Source organism: Phasianus colchicus, chromosome 1, assembly GCF_987193195.1.
Source record: "Phasianus colchicus chromosome 1, bPhaCol1.hap1.1, whole genome shotgun sequence".
In the NCBI taxonomy this organism is placed as follows: domain Eukaryota; kingdom Metazoa; phylum Chordata; class Aves; order Galliformes; family Phasianidae; genus Phasianus; species Phasianus colchicus.
Window position 1 is genome coordinate 54,140,073 of NC_143436.1, and position 26,032 is coordinate 54,166,104.

At 43.5% G+C, this 26,032-nt stretch overlaps 1 protein-coding gene across 3 annotated transcripts in view; it reads right to left on the reverse strand.

The window, feature by feature from the left end:
* Positions 1-26,032, reverse strand: part of ABTB3 (ankyrin repeat and BTB domain containing 3) — a 179,575-nt gene that overhangs the window by 98,619 nt on the left and 54,924 nt on the right. The window lies entirely within an intron of this gene.

A 26,032-nucleotide genomic window follows, 5' to 3' on the forward strand; every position in this document is an offset into this window, starting at 1 on the left:
TATTGGCATGTTTAATACACAGTGCTTCTGCTGCCTTGAATGCGAGCAGATATATCTGCACCCCTGACAAAACCAGAGTTGGGAAGTCTGAACCAACAGCCTGAGCCTCCTTCTCTGTAGTAGATGAATGAATGGGCAGTAGGATGTGATTCCAGTCCTTGAAGGGAGCCTATAAGCAGGATGGGGATGGACTTTTTATGCGATCTAATAGCGACAGGACAAGAGGGAATGGCTTTGAACTAAAAGAGGGGAAACTTAGGTTAGATGTTAGGAGGAAATTCTTTACTCAGTGGGCAGTGAGGTGCTGGCACAGCTGCCCAGAGAAGGATGGGTGCCCATCCCTGGAGGTGCTCAAGGCCAGGTTGGACAGTCTGAGCTGGTGGGAGGCAGCCCTGCCCAGGGCAGGGGGTGGGACTAAGTGGGCTCTGAAGTCCCTTCCAACCCAAGCCATTTCGTGATTCTATAATTCCATGAGCCAGGAATGGTTCATTAAAAACAACAACAACAACAAAAGACACTGCATCCTGACTTCATACAGTGTGGCTTCACTCCACTGTACATACACGGGTACTGCTCCTTTCATACACTGCATATACAACCCCAACCTCTAGCCTAAAACACTATTTACCACAAAAAAAACAGAGAAATCCAGAGGAGCACACTGCACAGGAACAGAGTGGAAGAAGAGGAGCATCTCTCCCAGTGCATCCTCCCTATCCATGCCTCAGGGCCTGGGCACCACAGCCCACCACCCTGCCATGGCATTGCAAGGCCTCCAACAAGCCACACCATATTCCTGTTAGACTGGTAATGGTTGGGCACCTTGTTTGGCTAAAAATGCCCTGTGGGACGTGCTTTGCTACACAGCTGGCTCCCTGGGAGGTTTCTTAATGAACAGATTTTCCAAAAGAGCAGTGAATATAGAAAATGGAGCGTTGTGATGATGTATTTAAACAGCCAGAGAGGATGTGGCCCCGCAATCAGAAATGGGTGCACTTCAGTGCCAGCTCTGCTACGTGGAGGTGAAAAACGAAGTACGCTTAAAAAAAAAAAAAATTACATCCCTCATCCAACACAGTGGACTTTAATAAATCCAGATGTCTAAGATTTCAATTCTTAAAACTGTGCCTTGTAAAAAAAAAAAAAAAAGTCAAAAGAAAAAATGCAAGGAAGAGAGCACGTTTTATATCCATTAAGTCCTGCACAGCCTACCTGGGAGAGTCGACAGAAAGGAAAAAAAAAATGCCAAGTACAGACGTTTCAAATCAAACAGAACAAATATTCAAGTGCAGTGAAATATTATGAAGTAGCTTAGTAGAACTGTTTAACAGTCTCAAAGATACTTTTAAACATTTCATTATCAGGAAATCCAAATGTCAGAAAAGTCCTGAAACTGGCTTAAAAATAAATACATTTACATGAGTTAAACTGCAGTCTTTTCATTTGCTGCTTTATTTTCACAGCTTTCAGCATATGCTCAGCTCTAGTCGTGTTGTCAAACTTATCTCTTCCAACAAGAAAAATAGAAATTACATTTTTCTGCATGTCAGAAGAAAAATGATCGCAAAACCGCAGCGTCCCAAGAACTGGGGCTTTAGGAAAGCCATTGAATGCAGAGACTTGTACTGACCAGCTCATCCATGCTTCTTAACTGAATCCTCACTGGTATCTCAGTCATTCAGTGAGAGATTTTAAGCAGCAATTTTCATTGATTTACAGGCAATAAATCTATCAAAGCCTTCTACTTTTCTTTCATCTTTTGTGGAAAAAAAGAAAAAAAAGAAAAAAAAGGATAAAAAAGAATATTAAAAAAAAAAACAACAAAAAAAAAACAACTCATGCAGTTAGCCAGGGAAAGAGGAGAAAGAGAAGACAGTAAAAATAATTCAGTGGTACGAAAAAGAGCCCGTATTGATAAAAACATAAAATAGTCCAAATACAATGCAACGGTCCCAGGACAGGAGGTCATTTCTGTAAGCTGTCATTCTGACCTTATATTTCTTTCCTAAATCATCCCAGCAGTTTGAGCTCTGCTGGGACTAACACTGAGCTCAACCTGCCCTGTGGGTTTGGGGCCACAGGGACAGCACTAGGGCTGGGCTGCAGAATGAAACGCCCCTATCTAGATCATTCTTTGAATGCAAACATGATGCAAGGGATTAAACAGAAATGAACATCCGTGTGAAACACGGCCATTTCAAAATTAAAACATGGCGTCCCAATGTGAAATTTTGGGCTTTGGTTGTCAGCATTTCTTTTTTTTTTCTAAACCTGACACCCTTTTACAGTAGAAGACCTGTCCAATTATTCTTAAGAGAAAGTTTAATGAAAACGTCAAGGGACAGTGATAAATGACTTCAACTCGGCCAGGGATTTAGAGGAATATTCTTAGCAGACAAAGCCCATAAGAAACAGATTTGAGACAAGGCAACACTCACACTGATTTCATTGCGAGCGTGGTGAAGATCAAAGATGGCACACTATTTTATCTGCCTGCTCATCTGCTTTTTGTTTTTTAAACCCGCCATAAAGATAGTGGACCCGATCAAGCTCTCCATCACTGCAGTGAAAAACAAGGAGCAATGACAACACAGTCACTGAGGCTGCCACCGAGCAAAACACTCCAAAACAGAAATCAGTCCTCCCTCTCTTTCTGTTTTGGGTGGAAGCAGACCTCACCAGGAGGTTACTAACTGCTTACTTCCCAGCCCAGGGGAAAATCACAGATGGTAATGGAGCCGGCTGGCAGGCGTGCAGCCCACAAAAACAGGACCTCTTGCTCTCCAGCAGAACACACTTATCTCTGCAAAGCCTTTGTTTAAAAATCCCAGCTGAAAACACATGTGGATGACAAGCGTTTACAAGTAATTTAACCTAAAATTCATCACGGAGTTTGTTAGTCTTTGCTGGAAGAAACGTTTGGCACCCACCCTGAGCCCCTGCAGCCTTCAGCTATGGGCACTGCCAGTAACACGATGTGGAGCCTGGCAACACAGCATGCTTTAATGCATTTAGGACATCATTTCTCCCAAGGTGTTTTTCTCCCTCATTTTATGAAAAATTTGGGTTTACTGAACTCAAGGAAATAATGTCAGCATTAATTAAAAAAAAAAAAAAAAAAAAAAGGAAAAATATCCATGAAAATAAAAAAGAGAAAGAGTGAACAATATGACCCAAAAGCTCATGTGTTGACCAGATTTTCACTCTAAGACTAATCACCAAAGAAAGCACAGAATGGCAAAATTCACTCATCATAAACTTCAGAGATTTCAAGAAAGTACTTGACAGACTTCATCACTGTTCACTCTGGAACATCTTGAAGCATTAAGCTTGCCAACAAAAACAATTACATCATCAAGTCTTTATACCAAGCTGCAGATTGAATACTTAAAGCAAATGCAGATTCAATACATGGTTCAACATAAAGGCTGGTGTCAGATCAGCGAAAATTTGCTCGCTGCTGTAGCTGGGCACTGCAGTGACTCTACTGGGAAAACAACTGAAAATGGTAACAATCATAGAATTATAGAATGGCCCAGGCTGAAAAGGACCTCAAAGATCATCTCGTTTCAACCCCCCTGCCACAGGCAGTGTCGCCAACCACCAGGCTTCCCAGAGCCACATATATATATATATGTGGCACACAGTATATGGTTTAACAAGAAGCATGGCATTTCCAAAGTCCCCAAGTCTTCCAGGTGTAACTTAGCCAACACACAGACCTGACAAAAGACAACTGACCCCAGAGGAAGAACTGTAATTAAAACACAACTTCCACCTCACAAGAAGTGATGCGGTTTGTAGAATAATTGGCTGTAACTCACAGCCAATTGGGATAATGTCACCAACTGAAAAGATGGCATTTGTGCTTTAAATAGGATTCAATCGTTAAAAAATTTATCTACAGCTCAAACTCTTACAGACTACAAGTCTACAACTCAAAATGTTATTCTTGCTGTGATACACAGACAAGAAAGCTGTACATTGTTAAAGGATACCTATAGGCAAATGCTGTTAGAAGCAAGTGTATAAGAAGACTGCATAAAATGAACAAGCTTTTACTCCAAGGCTGTATTTTGTCTATAGGACAACTTGGAAAATGGGGTGAAAACATCTGGCAAGTATGGTAGAGATGCAACTAGAGCAGAAGATGGTGTAAAAAAACCTTGGGAAAGGTGGAAGTAATACCAGATGTTTTGCGAGCCCAGGTGCATTTTTTGGAGTAGTTTCTGCTCACCTTCAGCTGATGGGAGTCTATAAAACACCGTGTCATTAAAACATGGCTGAAGCAATACAGCTACTGAAAACAGTCATTTTGCTGCGTTCTGGGTTTTTGCTGGCAGGGCCGTGGCAGCCACAGCAGGAGACTCTGCCTACCCAATGCCAGCTGGGCTCAGCAGCAGGAACACGGCTGCAACTCCTGCACAAGCAAATGCAGCCCAACCTTGCACCATATGTACAGCAAAACTGCCCATGAGCAAGCACTTGGGGAATGGCCATAAATCTGTCCCCCTGTATGGCTCCGATCTTCACTGACGTAAATGTTTTATAAGTTGTGCTAGAAAACGAAGCATTCGAAAGGGCCACAAAAACGATCCAAGGGATGGAATACCTTTCCTAACGAGGACAGGCTGAGAGCTGGGGCTGTTCAGCCCAGAGAAAGGAAGGTTCCAAGGGAACCTGAGAGCGGCCTGAGAGAGTATCTAAAGGGGGAGTTGGAAGAAGGGGACAAACTCTTTGGCAGGGTCTGTTGGGATAGGAGAAGGAGAAATGGTTTCAAACTACAAGAGGGGATATTTAGATTGGATATAAGAAAGAAGTTCTTTACAATAAGAGTGGTGAGGCACTGGAAGAAGTTGCCCAGAGAGGTGGTGTGTGCTCCATCCCTGGAGACATCCAAGGACAGGCTGGAAGGGCTCCAAGCATCCTGATCAAGCTGTGGGTGTTCCTGTTCATTGCAGGAGAGTTGGACTAGATGGCTTTTAAGGGTCGCTTCCAACTCAACAATTCTGTGATATTTAAAAGTCATTGCTTAAGAGAAGAGGACGTTGCCAGCTGAAAATGAGATGTTACATGAAGGAATTCCTACATACCATTCTTACAATTTTAATGTTTCTATAAATATTTTACATACACGATGTCTTTCTTCATTGTAAGTTTGTAAACTATGAAGGCTGATTTAAGAAAAGGGTGGCTGTGTAAAGCAATATCAGTCCTCCCAAACAGCAAATGCAATCGCCTCTCAACTAATATATATCTTATAGCATACTGGATCTGCTAGCAATCCACTAACATTTAGGTGACCAATGTGTGCATGACCTGGACTAAAATTAGACTTCAAGGCCCAATATTACAGTTGACAAAAACTGCATGCATTTTAATGTAAGCACTAAATAAATACCTCTGAACCATAAAGAGAAACTCACAGGAAAAGAACAACTAGATGCATACAAAAATATGATTGCACTCATCAATATACAGCTTTCAAAATATAGAGATAAATAAATACCTTTGAGTTGATGGTTTTTAAGTTAGAGTATGTTCTGTACATGATGTGATCAGAAAATGTTTTCGAACAACTTGGTTGATTGTGTGCCCAAACTACACTAAAAGGAAGTCAAGGTCACAAAGTCAAGCATTCTAAAACGAGGAAATGCCAGATTAAATTTACTAGTGCAGTAATTTTATTCTCTTATGCATGTGCACTACCACACATGATTTTATCCCATGACTGCATATGATTTTTTTTCAGAAAACTGACAGGAGACCAGCAATAACTACAGCAAGGCTGGAAGGAAAGCAGAAATAACAGGAGATTACAGTGATTAATCCATGATTCTGGAGAAAAATAGTAACAAAGAAAGAAAAAGATAACCCAAACACCCACTGCGCGAGCTTGCCCTTGTGTCACTGAGATGGATGGCTGAAAATCTACATGCTAGGTTTCCCAATGTAGCCAGCCACTTTTTCACTGACTGAACAGTTACAGAGTGATAATTTCTGTTGGGAGAAAAAAAAAAAATATAGATTTCCCATCTGTAACAGGTAATATTCCAGGGAATATAGAAACATGGCACCAATCTGCTTTTTGCGAAATACTGCTCAGCAACGCCAGAGTTTCATTCATCTTAAGTAGGACGGTTGAATTCCCAGTAAAACCCAGAAAGGAAGCATCTGAAACTAGATCTCACCCTTTATTTGCTTGGCTTTAGAAACGATAACCTCTCATTAGAGGAACATCTCATTAAATGGCCCATCTGGGTCACCGTGCAGGATCTCCGCTTGAACAGGCAGCACAAAACCCCAGAGAACTGGGGGACTGTTGATGTCCAAGAGCCTTTTTTTTTTTTTTTTGCTGCACTGAGCAAAGATTTGCCTGGTGTCTCTAAGGACCCTGACGGCAAGGGTGGAAGCCTTCAGTTTGTTCTCTGTATCATTAAATCTCCAATGGTAAGCACAGTCTTTCATTATTCCAATCATTATCACTCCCTGCCCACTATAAATTCGGGCCCTTCAATCACCTGTCTCAGCTGTACTGCTGAAATCCTTCTGACTTCTGCAAATTCCAGGTAAAAACGCTTGCATTATAATGAGTTATTTAACAGAAACTTCATGAAGCACAAAAAGCACACGTTTCAAGGGCGAGGTTCTCTAACAGCATGGAGTGGTGAGCACTGTAGCACTGCTGCAGTCAGCTTTTAAACACCTAAAGGACTGCCTGCAGGTCCACACACCCCAAATCTCATACCATTTATTTGATGTCACAAATGGGGAGTAATAGGAGTACACCATTATTTGTATCCTCAGTGGCATCTATCCCTGCACAACGATCCTCTCTGAAATAACAGATGGACGAATCAAGAAAAAAATCAGAGGATGTGTAGGACAAGAAACAAAGTGTCCCACTTGATTTTCTTGAATGCCACAAACACACAGTCTGTGCAGAGAACGGGGTCCCATTTTTGGTCCCAGAAGGCAACAGATACTAAACTGCACTGCTGATCATCAGCCATGTGTCACACCTATTTGCAAGCTCAGCTAACACTGAAAATAGGCCAAGTGCAAAGTTATACAGGCTTCATATCCGTAGGATAGTAAATACTTCAGGACCAAAACCAGGTGTGCTCATACTGCTCCCAGCACAACAGACCTTTATGGATGTTACCTGAGCTGGTGTATAGCAAACAAACAGCCCAAGCATCTGAAAAACTGTTGATGTGAGGCAAGAAATATAAAGAGTGAGCAGTTTCTAGGAGGAACACCAGCAGGCTGCTGCTACGATGCTGGCACACTTGATTTGGGATATCAAAAAGCCAAACCTGACACCCACAGCTTTGAAAGCAGGAACAAAGCAACACCTTGCTTAAGTAGGCAAGGAAGTGGAACTTAAATTCCAGCTTGAAACTCGAAGCATCTTAATAAGGCAGTGCCCACACATGAAAAAGCAAAACGTTTTAAGCCTTTATAGGAAGTGCCCCTTTGAAAACACTGTTTTGCTTACAAGAAGATGCACTTTGACTCTCGTGTTTCATGCCACTTTACTTCCATTTGCTGTTTTCTAATTCATTCAAAGCAAACAGAAAGGAATTTAGGCAGCACAGGTAGGGAGAAAACCACCACATCACTGGTATTTTAGCACATCCGAGGGTGTGCAAATCCTCTTGTCGCTCCAGCTGTTTTCCCTAAAATCTCACCCACACCAACCTGCCCAGTGCAGTCTCCCAGCCACCAAAACGGCCGCACTCTGTTAACTGAGCAGCCTGGGGATGAGACCAACAGCTCTGTAGGGCCTGTGACACCCAGCAAGGCGCAGTGGCAGCACCAGGATCTCAGCCAAGGGCTTGAGTCTGCTGGTGGATGACAGTCACACCTGGCTGTGCATGGACCCGGGCAGACCTTGTCTCCTGAGTATATGCAGCAGAACGCCGGGATGCAGTTGGCCTGCAGTAAGTGTGCCTCATTAACATCCAAAGCAAGAGCTATCCGGAAACACTAAGTGCTGCTGTCAGGTGAGATCCTCCAAGTATTTTTCTCCTCTCACAGGAATGGAGGAGACCATTCATTAGCTGCAGCCCGCACCCATTAGCTTTGAAATCTGCAAAGGCGATATACTGCTGAATGCTCACATTAGCAAGAAGTCTTAATGAGGGTAAACGCAAGGAGCATGCCTCTAGAAAACCAATTTCCTCGCTTAATTTGGACAAGGTGAACCCTATGAGAAGATACTGCAGCCATGCTTACTTTGCTGTCCGAACTCATGGCAGACAGAGATTGCTGGCTTCCATCTTGGGGCCCCTCTGCTAGCAGCAGCAGCCGCTCCAGAGGTCTCACCCTTTCTGCTGCTCATCGGTCCCTCAAACAGCGGTTGGGAAAAAAAATGAGGGTATCCCAAGGCACAGCCAGTGCTCTCCTAGGCAGATGTGCAAGCAACTTACAGAAGTGGGCTCTGCCTAATGGTTAGGGCAATTGCAATTTACTAAAGAGCTTTTACTTTTCCTTCTCACCTCAAGCAAAACTTGATGATAGACATCATTTGCCTTTTTATCTGCACCTATGCACGGGGCTACTGCTGGGATTTATCCAGCCGCTACAAGACACGAAGGTGAAAGATGTGGCAATTTTAGCATAAAATGCAGGCATTGCAAGCCAGAATGAAGTCACAGAATCATTAAGGTTCGAAAAGACCGCTGAAATCATCAAGTCCAACTGCTAAGCCATCCCCACTGACCATGTCCCTCTGTGTCACATTCACATGGTTTTGGAACACCACCAGGGACGGTGACTGCACCACCTCCCTGGGCAGCCTGTGCCAGTGCATATTCTTTGAGGAATATGGTCCTGAATATCCAAGTGCTGCCCATCACAAACTGTTTTACCACCCTTTCTTTCTCCTTTACGTACTGAAACAACTTACACTTGGTATTCTGGCTATCAACAAACATGGACTGTGTTCTCGACTTGAATAAACCCCAAACTTGCAAAATGACCTCAGGAGGAACACACAGGCTTCGGTCCTGCAAATGTATGCATGTGTACATCTTTCCTTAATTGAACCGTTACTCATACATATAGATGTTTGCTGAGCAGGGGCCTCCACCTCTTTGTGTTCGAGCTGCTTGAAAAGTAAAATGCAAATGAAGCACTGTGCTGCAAATGCAAATTATGCATTATTGATAAAAAGTTGCAATTCAATGCAGATGATTTAAAGCGAAATTATTGAGGCCTATATTGAAAGAAAGGAGTAGGAAAATGGGAAACATACTAAAGAGAAAGCGGGTTGTTTCATTTTTCAAAGGGGTATGTTTTACATTTTCTATTTATTCTATTTATTCCTACCCGTTAAACATTTTTTTTTTTGTATTTATTATCCCTCAAAGTGGGGCACCTTGCCTTGTCTGCCAACTTCAAACTGCATACAGATGCCGAGACAGACCCTGAGAAGAAACTGAGACACAATTCTGCCTATCAAGATGCAGGTTTCGCTACTTTAAAGAATTCCCACAAGCGGCACCAAAACAGGGCGATAGCGAGGAGGTGAGAGGCAAGAGAGACGGCTGCGCTGAAAAGCCCTGTTGTGTTCAGTCACATATTTTTCTCATTTGTTTAGTCTGAAATTCCTCCTTCACTGACTCTGGATTTGTTACCTTTTCGGAAGGCACCGGGAACATCTGGGCTCCATATGGCTCATGCCTCTTCTGTGCCAAATGAAGCTATATTCTGTTTCTATACCCTTTATTTCTCCGAGCATCGCCACTGACGAGGTTTTAAATATCTCCACACTGGACTAAAGCGTAACCTTAGAATCACTCAGTTTGTTGACATGAAGTTTATAGCAGTGCATTGATGTGGCTGGATTAGCCAGCGTTTTTTGCCTTGTCCTTTTCCTTTTTCACCGTTCTTTCTGTTTGGATTTTTAAGATTAGGATAGTGCAAATAGAAAGGCACATATGCTGAGAAAGCAGTTAGCAATCTCACCTGTGCTCTAGAGAGTCATCCTTACCCTCCCATCAGCAAGATGCAAAAAGGAAACCAGTTATTCTGATGGTTCACATCCAGAGAATTTCTCTTCTAGGTACTAACATTTTCTTTTGCTCTCCAAATTTCCCAGCACTTGGCATCTCAAAGAATCTATGCTGAGGTCTCCTCCAAGAGGGGAAGGATAGCTCAAATACTGGGTGGATAATTGACATAACCTTGTTAAAGAATTTTACTCTCCCTTCACTACAGAACAAGAAATACTGCTCTTATTTGCTCCCTACCAGACGTTTCTGTGTGGCAGCATCTGCCCCGGGTCTCTGCTGTTACAACCACTGCTGTGCAGCTGCACCCACCAGAGAGACCCAAGGGCTGCACTGAGATTTCTGCCACCTGAACCCACTCTTGCTAAGATTTGTTCCACCCCACATCTCGACAGAGCACTGATTTGCTGTTTCTCTCTCTGCAGGAGGGGAGCAGAGACCCAGAAGCACTCCACTGATTATCTGTAACGCCGTTACCAATTCCAAAGAAGATCTGAAACATTGCTTCCATTCTAGGATAATTTACAAGCAGCAATCTGTGTATTTTTTCCTGCTGTACACCAGGTTGATTCGCAGGTATTAATCTTACCAAGGAACATGCTGAGGTTCTTTACACTCAATAAAATATCAAGCCCTGGCTCCCAACAACCATTACTTTGCACCTGTCAGCATCGCAGACACTATGCTTTTTCCTGAGTCATTCTTTTTCACTTGGCCATTAATAATGGCAATCTCAGCGTTCAGCACTGCACTGAACCAAGGAAGACAAGGCTTCACTTCTGCAGACTCCTAATGGGGCCCTAGATGAGGCACCTGTGAGAACCTCCCATCTCCAGCCTACTTCCTTTGCCCACAAGACTCTGGGCTCGCAGGGAGAGAAGCTACCTCTTTCTCAATGCAGAATAAATACATAAATACATAAATAATGCATCTGTCACAATGTAGAGCTTCTAGATAACATTACAATAAATAAGATTTTATGTCAGGGAGTTTTTTCACTGAGAGACTAGTGAGGAACTGGCAAAGATTGCCCAGAAGAGCTGTGGGTGTCCCATACCTGGAGGTTCAAGGCCAGATTGGATGGGGCCCTGAACAGCCTGAACTGATGGGGAGCAGCCCTGCCCACAGCACAGAGCTGGAACCAGGTGGACTTCGAGGTCTCTTCCAACCCAAGCCATTCTATAATTTGTGATTCTATGAAAATCAGCGATAGCCCATGGTAACTCCTTGGTTCAGTTAGTAAATGGGCTGTTTTTCAGTGTTATTCCCCAGATACAGATCAAAACCATAACAGTTCATCCCAGCATCCCAAAGGTAGATGGTTCAAGTGATGTGCTACTGTTGTGATTTGCTACAGTGTATCTTACTCCTTCCAAACATAATCCTGTCACCAAGGTTGTATCTAAATTCTGCAGTAATCCGTGCAGGAATCATAGAATGACTTAGGTTGGAAGGGACCTTAAAGATTATCTAGTTCCAACGCCAACACTGACTAAGGCACAGAAGATGGCACCTCCCTTTTCTTTCAAGCCAAGCACCTGCAGTGCTATTAACCTCCCTGCCCATTAAAGACCTCTGCTGAAGGTGCTGAGTGATCAGGCTCTTGGCCAGGATAATGCTCAAGGCGCTTCCTTGGATTCCTTGCATCTGTTTGCATCTTTAAAGGCTTTGCGGGAGCAATACTGCAACTCTGAATCCAGATATCCCTCCTTAGAATGGTCCCCCCAAAAACAAGTAACGTGCCCTTGCCTCCTGCTCATGCATACACACACCCCCTCCCATCCCCTCCAGAGCACACAGCAGAACAAAGAGCTCCCTGAATGCAAACATCCCCAAGAGGAGGAACCACATGTGGCAGATGCTGCTGCATCACTTAATGCATCATTTAAAGCCTTTCGGGGACTGTACCGCGGTGATGAGTAATTTGGCTGGAATATTGTCCACAGACAGCACTGTGTGGATTAGGGCACTTTGAAGGTCACCAGCTGGGTCAGAAGCAAGAAAGCAGTGCTTAAAACAGAGCTTTCCATCAGCATATGTCCTACAAAGAGAAAGAGAGCAGAAAAAGGCCCTACAAAGCCAAAACATTTCTTCCTTTTACTGCCTTTTAACAGTTTCTATATAAAATAAGCAGCAGATCTGTCTGTCTGAAAGCAGAATATGGCAGCACATCATTTGTAGTGGTGCCTGAAATCAAGACTCAGCCCTAAACATCTCAGCCAGAAGTCTGGGTACTAATTGAGAGGCTAGAACTAGACGACTGGGTGCCTTCCAACCCAAGCCATTCAATGAGTCTTCAAATTCAATACAAGTACATGAGCAAGCAGATACAGAGACTTCACCACCAGCCCCTTTTCAGTCCCTATGGTGGTGGAAACATCAAATCTGACAATGAGATGAGATATCTTTGCCCATCTTTAACAAAGACTTTCAGGTCACCAGGGACTGCGAGTGCCAAAGTGCTCTCTGGATTTACACAGCTTTGCAGTGTACTCCGGCCACAGATGAAGCCACGCAGAAAGGCAAGTTCATGAATTATGAACAAATATTGTGTGCCAAAACACATCAATCATTATCTGTCATGAACAAGCCAAGCGCCATCAATTCATAATGTTGACATTTGCACAAAACTTACACAAAACAATCGATAGAATTGCATGGATCACTGAAAAAGGAGATGTTGTTTTTATATAATTTAACACTAGGCTTTTCACTGAATACAAAATGCTGAAAGGCCTCAAAATAAAACTGATGGAGAGGTAGGTGCTCTAATGAAAAGTCAGATAAACAGCTTCTGCCCACTTCAGATGTCTCACTCATGCCTGAAAGAGAAAAGAGATGGATTTACCTGCTCTCCTCTTCAGAAATGAAAGAAAAGACAGCAGCCAGCTAAACAAGTGAAAAGCTGTAAAGCCTTTTCACCCAGCAGAAAATGGACACTGTTCTGTCTGGAGCATGTATAAAAAGGCTAAGATTGCCAGACTTTTCAACAGGGTAAAGCATTCTTTAAGATAACACAACAAGGTTATGATAGTTGGATTCCATGATCCTTGTGGGTTCCTTCCGATTCAGGATATTTTGTGGCTGTACAAACGAAACAAAGAATCAGAAGTCACAAGCTGGATAAAAAGTAGTAGGACTGACAGTATTTCAGGTTTTTCAGAAGTCTTTGAGAGAAGATCTTGCTTATTGGAGCATCATCTTTAAATTACTATTGACAGCTACTTGACATTATTTAGCCTCTTAATTTCCTTTATTTTAGGACTATGGATTGTTCTAGTAGTGGCCTGTAAAATTACCCAGGGTCACACTTTTTGTAGTAGAGTACATAAATGGAGAGCACAGCATCGTGGCTGTGCACTGCAGAGCTTCCAGCACTCTTGTTTCTAAAGCAGGAACAAGTACTTCCTGCAAACATGCTTTGGGCAGAGTGCACTGAAAGAAGAGGAAACTTCTGTGGTTTTCTTTCTCAACTGCCACACAAAAAAGGACTTCCTTGTGTTTGAAACAAAAGGGAGCACATACCTTCCAGACATGAGACCAGCCCTTGCTATAAGCACAAGGTGAATGCAATTCTTGTTCTAGAGGCTGGACAGTTACCGATAACAGTTTTTCTTGAAGGGTTTGTTGTTCGTTGGCTGGAATGCTTTTTTTTTGCTCTTCCCTCACAACTGTCACTGCAGCACACACTGCCCTTTATGTCACTGCAGGACACAAAAGCTGAAAAATGGCACTTTGCTGCTGGTACACTCAGCCAGGCACTTCTACAGCAAGTGTACTCACACTGGTGCAGGTACATGGGTGTAAAGCCTTGCCCTGATGAGATATGAGAGCATCTGCAGTATCTACCCTTCAGCTGGTACACCCCTCCCCTTCCCACACATACTTCAGACACCAGGTGTCGATTCAGCCAAGCAAGAAGGCAAGCACTTATAATCAGTATTTGCCACCTGAAATTTAAGTCACAGTATAATTATGATTGCTGTTGTTAAGGGTATGCACAGGATTGAATGCAGCGCCTTGCCGAATCAATGTCTTGATCTCGTTTTACTTTTATCTAATTCTACATCTAAGCCAGGCCACAAGCTCTTGAACACAGAGAGATAAAGCACCGTTCTATACCTCAAAAGGATGACAAGCATGACAGGCACATGACAAAAGAGGTTCACTAGTTATGTAACATGGGATACAACCTCGGGTTTCACTTCACACTTCAACAAGGTTCAGAGCAACTCCAAAGAAAAAAACAACCCTACAACCTAAAAACCACCAGAAATTCTACCTCTGTCTGCAGGCATGGGGGTGAGGGACATCCTCTGTTTATCAGAGATCAGGACAAGCCCCTGGCAGGCTCCCAATTTTCCAGCCCAATCTCACTCACTGCTGCCCAGCCCCAGCTTTCGGTTCCCCACGGGGCTCTGCTGTCAGGGCTGTGCCTATGAGCGTCTTGGTTCAAGCATCCTGCTTTGTCTCTCAGCTGGCATTTTTGCACGACAAACAGAAGACACAAATTTCAGCCGACAGCGTGTCCGAGGCTTTCATTTTCCCCCAGGACATGGGACTTGTGTGTGTGAACATCTGTGAGAGCAGAGCCCATCCTTCCTCCATCATGGTGCAGAATACTGAATCATAGAATGGTCTGGGTTGAAAAGGACCACAGTGATCATCTAGTTTCAACCCCCTGCTATGTGCAGGGTCACCAACCACCAGACCAGGCTGCCCAGAGCCACATCCAGCCTGGCCTTGAATGCCTCCAGGGATGGGGCATCCACAGCCTCCTTGGGCAACCTGTTCCAGTCGCCACCCTCTAAGTGAAAAACTTCCTCTTAATATCTAACCTAAACATCCCCTGTCTCAGTTTAAAACCATTCCCCTTCACTGAACGAATGGTTTCAGAATCAACATGGTTCAAAATGTTATCCGGCAGGGTAGGAAAGCAATGCTGCCTGTTTGAGCAGTGAAACCACAGGAGGAAAGCACTGGGCAGGAGGAAGGCTGCAGCAGCCTCACCAAACACAGAGAGTGGCCCTGTGCTGCCCCGTGCACCAAGCTGCATGCTGCAAGTAATTAGTGCGTTTCAAGATCGATGCACCAAGATTGATTTTCTTCTCATTTATCAATTTAAATTGGGAATAATTCCATCACATTTGGTGTAAACATTAGTAAAAAACTGGTTTTACTGAGAAAAGCACTGGGTTGACTGTATTACTGTATTGGAAGGCCAGGCTGAAAAGAACATTCTTTGCTTCTTTATAACTATGTCTACATCAGTAAAGTTTTCATGATTACCTTTACTCGTTCTAATGCTGTTGCTCATACAAAATGCTTTCAAGTCAAATCCAAAGGCCGCTGAAATCCACAAGCACCTTTTTGCACCACCCCAAAGCAGGAGAAGAATTTGCTAAAAAGATGAAATCTCCCTGCTGTATTCAATCAGAAGACAGCCAATTTTCCTGCCTGCTGCTGAGCAGAGCCAGAGCATCCCTGCTGCTCACTGCCCTGTGTATCCCAAGCAGCATCCATGCCTCGGATGTGTCCTCCTAGAAATATACCCCAAGGTGCTGCTGTGAAAAGCTGTAGGTTGAGTCCACAGCTGCAATCATTAAGAGATTTGTTCTCCAAAGGCTTCTAAAGCTAGCTGTTATTTTATCTGAGATTACAGACATTAGATTATTATTAAGTAAATCTGTTCAATGCCAGTCCTGAAGAAGTCAGAAAGCAACACTTGAGCTCTCTATCTGGGTCAAGTTTGTCTCGGTTTAACAAAGTACATAAAAGCCTAACAATGCTATCAAATACAGATATGAAGCTTAGCAAACTTTGAGATTCTCAGATCAATTATTATCTCCCTGTAAGCTGACATCCATAGGATCACTCCTAGGCCTTTTAATTTACCATGTCTTCTAATTAAAAAAGATCAGGTATACTTCAAACAACTGCTCTTCCTTTCTCTGTCAGACTCAGACCTCTGCCTTCCTCTAGTCCACCTGGAAGGATGGGCTACCAGGAAAACACATCTGCTCCAGCCCCTCTCCCACCTAATGCCTGAACTCCTTACTTCTTGTGAGGCTGGAGGTTGGAAATTCAATTCCTGCTTCCACAGCTCTGATCAGGTTCCTGAGCTTAAATGGGATGCATCCTGGCGCTGGGGCCTGAAACCACACAGGCAACTGGGCCTCAAGCTGCAACCATCTACTAACCTCCACCCCACCCCCCAAGCCCAGGGCCCTGCTCATGCTGGGAGCCTCTTCAGTGCCCCTGACCCCCAGCTCAGCTTCCACCGAGGTATTTCAGCCAGCCAACTCCCACTGTCGGCAGCAGCACCTACCTCTGTTCAGGGCCTGAACAACAGGTAAAACCTGTCTGCTAAAAAAACTGGTCCTAATACCCATGAAACCAGCTGTGCTGGCAGGGGGTCTGCAGACCACACACACAAATAGCCACTCAAGGGTAATCATGAGGTCCCTACGCTCAAAACAGAGCTAGGAAAAGTATCCTTTAACCTTATTGATCTTGCTGAGGGAAGGAATATGGTGTTAAGCAAGGCTCTGGTGCAGCAAGGAAGAGCCATTCCTCCCATGGCCCTGGCAGAAATGCCACTCCTACTCATTTCCCCTGGCACTGGATTTCCACCACTTCCCCAGCATGCTGTCCCTCAAATAAAGCTGCTGGGGATAGCTGGAGCTAACAGCAACCACCCAGAAAGAATCTGCTGAAAGTTCCACCTGCAGAAATATCACATGAAAAGGCAACCCCACTGGTATATGTAGTAGGAAAAGGATAAAACATTTTCTCCCCACAAAGATTAAATATTTAAAACTTCCCCAATTGCCACTGTATCTCTTATAGATGGAGTGTACAGGGAGAGAAGACCTGCTGCACTTGAGGAATTATGCTTTCTTGTCAAACACAAAGATGATAGATAACCCGTCTGTACTTAGAGAGCTGCATTACACATGCATGCAGCTCCTGCGCAGAGCTACTCTGCTATTTGCTGCGCATGTTTTTATGTCATGCTGTGGAAAGGTTTACTGGACATTGCTCTACCTTCTGCCAGCACTCAGACTTACTCATCTGCTGTGTTTATGAGTGTGTTTAAGGGAAATTCAGAGACTAGGCCAGGAGGACTACTTAAGACAAGAGTTCTCAATGCAGCAGCCTAAAGCAGAGCCCTGGACACATCTGGTCCCTCCACTCTGTACCCCTTTGCACATCAGCCTCCACACCTGGGGATGCTATCTGCTTTGCTGCTCCTGATAGTTGCTGCTTTTTCCCCCATGCTATCAAAGTGCTGTGAACACATCTTGCTAGGCTCTGCCAGCACACATGCATCTTTCTGGCAGGTTTCTGACCCACTCAGCTCTTCTATGAGGCTGCTCCCCATTCATCAGGAGATTTACTTCCTCTTCAGGAAGCACAAAGAGCTGGGGAGGATGCAGAAAAGAAGAGTTTGGGAAATCTAATGAAACAAGGAGCTGGAGCTGTGAAGCAGCTGCGTGCCCTAACCAGATGTTCATACCCATATGTGGTGTGAATGCAGCAGCTAAATGAGCTGCTCTAAGCACTACGTTAGCAGGCCTGCTCCTAACCCTGACATGCTGTGCTGTAACCTACACGTAAATGTGCAGATTGGCCTCAATTCACGGCAGTACAAGGTTTTCCAGCACTGGCACCTGCTGGCACCACCACACTTTGGGGACACCGGGGCTCCCTTGGGCCCTAAGGGGCTCTAAGGCACAGGTGCAAACCAGTCATAGAATGTCCTGAGTTGGAAGAAGCTCACAAGGACCACCCAACTCTGCATGGCTTTCTGAAAACAATAATAAGCCAAAATCAAAGCATATTCATAATTCTTTGTTCATACATCTAACCACTGGAACAGTCCGGAAATAATAATTGTCCCAGTAGGAGGAACTTCAGCATATCAGTCCACACTGTGTTGTATCAGGTTTGGTAGACAAAACAATAGCTAATAGTGCTCAGAGAAACAGACCAAAGTCTTATTCTCATTAAAACTCATCAAAATAAGCAATGCACCCATTTTGTGCATTCAAAAAAATTTGATACTGGACAATCTTTTAATTTCTCAATCAAATAAACTCTCATCCACTCCCTCTCTTTCAAAATCAGAGAACAGCTTTATCAAACACCTCTCCTGCAGATTGGTTTTGCAGAAAGCAGAGCACATCAGATCTGCTGCAGATATACTTGCTTGTTGTGGCTCTCATATTTGCAGATGCATTAAATGTTACCTTTTTCCTGTCATCCATCAGCTTTCTTCCTTCCCGTTTAAAATTACAGTGTTTGCTATGGTGACATCAAGTCATGACTGCAAGGAGCAAACGTGGTGTGACATACATAACTCCTGGGCAATGCAAATCCTAAGTCATAGCAATAACAAAGGTGGGCAGTGAATCACTCCTGTCCTGTGTGAAACAAGGCTGCATTTCTCCTTTTTATCCTTCTCCACCCATCACTGTAAAAACAACAATCTCCAGGAGCGCATGCGAGGCTCAGCAGCTCTGGTGCTGGCATGGCCAGTCCTTAAACACGATTTAACTTTGCTCAAGATGATACCCTGCAAAAGAAAAGTTTCTTCACAAGACTCCAAAATTTGCCTTTCTGAGCAGTCTCACGGCAAAGTTGAAGTATGAGCCTTCTACACGTGGGAAAACGACACTGCTTATATGCAGATAGCTACCAACTATGGCATTTTAATTAAGGGCTGAGTCATGTTCCAGCTTGTGTAGTAACAGCGTGTGAAATAATCCCATTAAAGAACCGCTTGAGGAACTCACAACCAGCGTAGCAATGTGACAGGGCCTGTTGCCATCATCCCATGCTGAGAACAGGCATAAAGCCACTATGGTCCCACACCTACTGTCAGTGCTACCTTCCTCCTCTGCTGTGTCTCCATCACATGGACAAATCTTTGGGCCAGCACATGGTCTGGAGCCCTAAGGACGGAGACCAAAAGATGGGATGCTTGCACTGCTCAGAGATGTGGCTTGCAGGAGAAGAGAAACCTTATGATGAAATGGTGACTTGAGCTGGTCAACACTGCTCAGCTTCATGCCCCACAAAGATTGACACAGCCGATAATCCTGAAGCACAGCTCCTTCACTTTCTTGGTGCTTCTCCTTGCAGTACATGCTTTATCACAGCCTTCTCTGAGCAGCTGTAGAAAAGGGATGTATTTGGCTGTGTGCATCCCCAGAAAGACCAAAATCTGTGATTGCACTGACTTTCTGCTTCCTTCGGGGCTGAGAGTCAAGGGCACAGCAGCTGCGCTTGTGGCTCAGGGCTTGTCATGAAGATGGCCATTAAGGCTGAAGCATGAAAAAAATGACAGCTCGGAGCGATGCATAGCTTAGTCACAGGCCAGAGGGGAAGCTGGGGAGCACTGGGAAAGGCAGAGGGATGGGAAGAGATAGGAAAGAGAGAAGAAGGGCATCCAAGGACAAAGAAGGTAGGAGAATTACATGAAGAGAAACTGAAAGTCTATTTGCTCTGACTTGCTCTCCCCACTACTCACCCCACATGGCATCACTGCATGGAGAGGAGGAACCTCTACCTATTCTTTTACTTTGACCACATCCTTCACCGTTGCACAGCCCTGCCTTGCTCTCTGCAAAAAGGGTGCAGTCGGGATGCTCCCTCCTGCTGCTGGTGGCTTAAGCAGCATATGGGAGTGCCTGACAGCTTGGCATGCTATGTTTGTAACAGCAACCCACTCTTGAGGGACAGGGAGATCTCATTTAAAATACAGTGCTCTCATTGTGCAGTGCCAGGTGTGAAGATGACATTTAACATTGAGGAAATCTGAGACTGTTAAAAGTGAAAAGATACTGTTCTACCCTACAGGCACAGAACTAGGAAGAGCAGGCAAGCCAGCTCTAGCCAAAGTAGAGTAAGCGTGACCACCACCATCATCACCTGCAGTCACGCTGGCCAATCTTCAGCTCGATCCCTTGGATATTTCTTAAAGGATGGGAAAAAAAAAAAAAAAAAGACTTGTCTTACCCTGCAACTACATGCAGCAAGTGCCTGTGCTACAGGACTTGGGGCCTTCCGTTCACCCATATGGTAAAGCTGATGAGTTCACATATACAGGGCAATTTTCACCTTCCCACCAGAACTCTGCTCTGAGCAGAATGACTTCTCCTCTCCACCCCTCAGCAACTCCTGTTCTCCAAGGCCTGATGCAACCTGATCTTTTTCTTTTATACCGGTTTTGGAAGATTGGACTAAAAGAACAAAGGAAACAGCCGACAGAACTGAAAATAGAAACGTGGAATCTTGTTAATCAATACCAGGAGTTCTCAAACATGAAGAAACCTTGACAAGAGAACTTTTAGAAACGCCAGTACACAGCCTCCAACACTATATATATACCTGTGTCGTGGCACTGACCAGGGTAAGGTGTGGAGAGACCCCCCATCAACTACTGCATATTTCTCTTCACTGTCCCTTTTTTCTACCTATTTGAACACACAGGCCCAGGGGAAAATGACAGATTATAAAGCTTTACAGTGGAAATCCATCCTTGAATCACAGTAATCTCTCAGTGCTCTGCTTTACTTGTTCTTACTTGTAGCAAGACCAAAACACTACCAAATAAAGATCTAAAATCCTAAAGCGGGACAAGGGCAAAGGCTTCTGCAAACCTCATCTAAACAGGGCCTTTTGTTCTGTATTGCACATGGCCTTGTCATCCAGCAGCTGGGAACGACGCCGCTGCTTTCCTCAGAAACTTGCCCCAGACTGTAAAATTGCAAAATCCTTTCTGTTCTGAATCTAACTGAATCCAGCTAAGTTCCACCATGAGGTTCAATCCATTAACTGATTAAAAGCTATAGATCACGCTGCCTTCAACACATTCAGGCCATTATGAATAAGTCCTGTCAGAAAAGCTTCCAGTGCAACCAGTATCTTTGAAATTGCTATGGTTACAGTTAATAAAACTTCTTGTTCAATCTTTCTTCAAGTCTGCAATATACCAACAGGCAAGAAAAAAAAAATATGGTATTCTTTGAAATTAAATACTTAAAAGTGAGTTACAGGTACAGCATCATTAATTCTCAATCAAAAAAAAAAAAAAAAAAAGTCCCAAAAGAATAGCACATATGTTATTGCACACCCATGTTTGCTCATGAAAATTGCACAAAAAATAGCCCTGATGGCTCTCAGCTCCAGTTTGCAGATTAGCTTTCTACAAACTAAACAGATCTTTGAAGTTTCTCTACAGAGAACTTTCTTCATACCCATCTGTTTGCTCCCATTCCTTCTGAAAACCAGCAAAGAAAGCACCCTCTGAGCAACACATCCAACTATTATCAATTACTATTGAAAGCCATCCAGTCCCCAACACTAGGATTCAAAATTTAAAAGAACGACATAACATTGAGATATTTTTCAAGGCTTGTAACTAAGCTGAGCAATTAAATTATGAGAAATGTGATGGGTTTTTTGAACTTCCTAAGCTTTTCTTGAGTACCACCTCTAACATGAATTCTGCCTTGACAGGGAAAAGAAGAACTCAGGTCTCCTCTGCCCTCTTATTTCTGTCAGCTGAAAACTCAGTCCTTATAAATGAGCCCTATAATGTTTCCTGGATGTGCCACTGCCTTTTTATTAGTGTCACTGCGAGACCCCTATTACAGGTGATTCATAATGCTTCACTGAGGCTCAGCAAACGTTCGCAGTCTTTAAAACTCTGTACAATAAATAAGTCAGGATTTTTTCATTTAAATATCATTACAATGATATTTAAGCCCTTGCCTTTCAGAACAGTAGAAACTAAATCTTGTCAAATTGCTATTTGTGCGTTATTTACCTAAATAATTTATCTTTATATGCTTCAAATGATCTTCAAGGAGGCTGTAAAAGCTTCCAATGTGTTCAGCATTCACAACTATGAAACAAATAGCTTATGCAAATATGTTTAGCTCACTGTTCATTTGGCAGCTAGTTACTGTGTCCCCATCCCAAGCTCACTGAAGGCAAAGAAGAGACTCTGTAATTACCATTCACCTGCTATTCTGCAGGAACGGTTACCTGTGAATATTTGCAAATGTTCTATGACCCCATGATTGTATGATTAAGGAAAGCAACCTTTCAAAGTGCCAGGGATTCATTTACAGCCTACGTTAGTTTCACTAGTTGCTTACACATGATCTGACTGAAATACATTTGTTCTTCTCATCCTACAAAATATTCTTGGACTTCCTACTGCATTTAATGAACAGGTAACAATAAAGCTGACCAGATCTTAATCTTTCTGAGCATCAAGAACTTAAATATTCTCCTTGACAGATGAAATCAAATATGGTTTTTCTGCTGAAGAATGAAGAAAGCACTCCTACAGGAAAGGGACTTACAGCTGAGTGACAAAGAATGAATACCATTTATTTACTTTAGAAAAGGGAGGGTCTCTTAGGTAACAAGAGGAGTGGTTTTAACCCCTTTTCACTATGCAATTCCTAAAAGCTTTCTAGTGAAACCACAGATGCACATTTCAGTTGCGTGACAATCAGCTTGCTTTTCTCAGTTGTGTTTTTGCAGACAGCTCAAAGCTAATCCACTGTAAACTGCTGAACATATCTGAAAACTATGGAGCTAGGAAGTAAAGCTGCCATAGAAACAAAATGTTTAGGATAGGGGTCAAGCAGTGCCTAACTACCACAAACATTAAAGTACGATTCAGATTTTACTGCTTTGTGTCAATTTCTGACATTGAGACTTTCCCCCCATACCTATGATTTTTATGTATTTCACTGTGTTATGTCCTTGCTAGTCACCTGCTGCCATCTGAAATTGGAAAGACAACATACCATTTATCTCAAAGGGAAACAAAAGACAGCACTAGTACTCCTCGAGGTTTCACCCTTCTAAAATAAATGCTAGATTTAGTGTAGGAAGACTGAAATAAGGACATAAGAAATTACCAGAATAGCAACTAGATTGATGGTACCAAGTCTACAAAGGAAAGTTTTCAAGACTCATGAGCTCCTTTGGTTAACCAAACATGCTCCTTCATCGAACTTGTGTATCTATCTGTGTCATCCATACTTGGAACAGCAAAATTGAGTGGCTGAAGGAAATGCTTTGACTAGGATAAAAATAATCAAAGGACTGTACCTGCGAGAAGAGATTGAAGAGAACAGAATTGTTCAGAGATCTGCAAATTCATAAAGGTTGCTGCAAATAGCAATGAACTGACTCGTTCTCCGCAATGACAGTGACGAGAACAAGAACAAAATTGAAAGTGCAGCAAGGAAGATTTAATTCAGGCACTGGGGAGAGCTTTTTCCAGTGGTAAAGATAACCTTGGAGAGGTTTGTTGGGGGATGCTGTAAATTTCCCATAGTGAAGACACTTACCTAAGCCTATAGGCAAATTCTGCCAAAAAATGGCAAAGATATCTCAGCAAGGGCAAGAGGATAGACTTCCCAAATAATTTCCAGAACTGTTCTTATGAGTAAGTGATAGATGCCTGATTCTACAGAGAGATAGTAAATGCCATTATTACAGGTACATAATAAGAGCTCCTTGTGCTTGTGGGCGAGGACAGGAGGAAGGAAGGGTGGAAGGCTGCCATTTGCCTTCAAAACTCTTTGTTGGCTGGTATAACTCAGTCTCATTAATGACCATATTGCTCCACAGAGGGTTATCCACGATACATGCATTGCTTGTTTAGTGCAGACACAGACATGTGAGAAGTGAAAGAGCAAGAACACAATCCTGACAAACAGATACATAACAAAGCATACACCCTTCCAACTCAGATCTCAAAGCACTTTGACAAGCCTTTTGCTCCAAGAACTGGCATCCCTGCTTTACATAGAGAGCTGACTTGGTTTACTGCAAGCAATCAGAATGGTGGCAGAAGGTATGGACACACCAGGCAAAGCATTCACAATCCTCTCACCCTGAGACTTCCAGCTGATGTAAATTCACTGACTTCCCAATGACTATCTAAGGGCACTGCACATCTTCCTCAAATTGATATACAGCAGGAGGATTGATAAGTAACTCACTAGGAAAAAAAACAGGTATGAAAGCATCTGACAAAGACCCAAATTTCTATTGCTAATCCTAAAATTACAAGTATGCTTCCAGCTGAAAAGAATGACAGTGCAGTTACCTTTGATGCAGCATCTGCTCCACGCACTCACTCAAGTTTGCCATCCCTATAAGAAAGATGATGGTGCTGTTCCAGTGCAAACAGGGGTTTGAGAGAGGAGATATCAGCCCAAACCATCATTCCTCATGCTCGCTAAAGTGCTGGTACAATTTGATAAAGGTATTGAGACTCCAGTGGTGGTCAAAAGAGAAATTTATTCTGTGAGTTTCATTTCCAAGGTTACGAAATGTGTTAGACTAAAATCACTTGTTGCACACCAGCAGCTTCAGAAGAAGGCATTTTGGGATCCAGCTGCCCCAAAAAGCCAGGGTTGTTCACTGCCAGCTGTGGCTCAGCAAAGCCAGCCAGGCACGAGCCTCCTCTCCAGCAGTTTCATTTCAATGACGTAGAGGAAACCGCATCAACATATTCGGTTTCTCAAAGTGACAGAGACTTACACAGTGCACAGCTTGTGCAGCAGCACTTGGCTCCTGGCTGGCTGGAGGATATTACTTTGCTCACACAGGGTATCTGCCACGTGACATCAAGCACTCAGCAGCCAGTCCAACCAGGGCCCCATGCGTGGCCACATCCTGGCTTCTTGGGGCCACCTTCCTGAGTGCAACCCATCAGCTGCAGGAGGAGGGTTCTCAAACAAGAGCAGATCACAGCTCAGTTTTCATCCTCAGGGTTCAGCCTCTGATGTCTCACCTTATAAGCATGCATGCTATGTCTTCAGACAAACGCAGAGCAAACAGTCCTGCTATACTTTCCAATCACTATATAACCCACCAAGTTGCAATGCTTCTACCTGACTTCACAGAATCACAGAATGGCCAGGGTTGGAAGGGACCTCAAGGATCATGAATCTCCAACCCCCCTGCCACATGCAGGGCCACCAACCTTCACATGTCATACTAGACCAGGCTGCCCAGAGTCCCATCCAACCTAGCCTTGAACACCTCCAGGGACGGGGCATCTACAATCCCTCAAGGCAGTGTGTTCCAGCTTTTCACCACTCTCTCTGTAAAGAACTTCCCCCTGACAACCAACCAAAACCTTCCCTCCCTCAAATTTAAAACCCTTGTCCTGCTCTTTCAGTTGTTGGAGTAATCTTACAACATATTTTATCTACAACCTCCTCTGTGCTAGGAAGGGCTTCAATGTGTGCTGTGTTTGGTTCAATACAACCATGACACATGGATTTCCCTTAGATGTTAACATCAGATCTTCTGACCCAGAGGATCACTCCTGCCATCATGGAAAAAGACATTCTCCTGTCAGGCCTCTACACATGCAGACTTCAATATTATCCTTCAGGACAGGCCCCCAGGTTTTAGAATGGCCCAAGAAAGAGCAGCTGCTCTGCAGAGATGGTTTTTTTCCCCAGGATAAAACACTTTTTCTAGCTAAGAATTATATTTAATTTACCTTTCTGGAATTTCCTCTGTGTCTAATAAGCTGGAAGCTTTACAGACTCAATTAACAACAGAGAACTCAGCAGGAACATGACAGCATGAACAGGTCAGATTTTCTATTTCCCTCCCCTTTCCCTTCCTTCCTCAACCCAATCCTACCCCTCTCCTACCACTTCCTTAGGAGTGATGGGGGCGGTGGTACATGAGAGGTTTAGCTTGGATCTCAGAATCTTCCAGCTAATAAGAACTCAAAATGTCTCTACAAAATGGCTCAGTTTCAGCCAAACAGCATCGTTTATAATTTACAATGATAATTTTGGCACTTAGGAAAAGTGCCAAAAATATCTCAATTAGATTCAGTCCTATTATCCTCTTGCAGCTGCCTTTGTTGGGGAACTTCCAGAGCTTTTTACCTTGTGTACCTGAGATCTTACATCTTTTCTAAAGGAAAACAAGTAATAAAAACTACT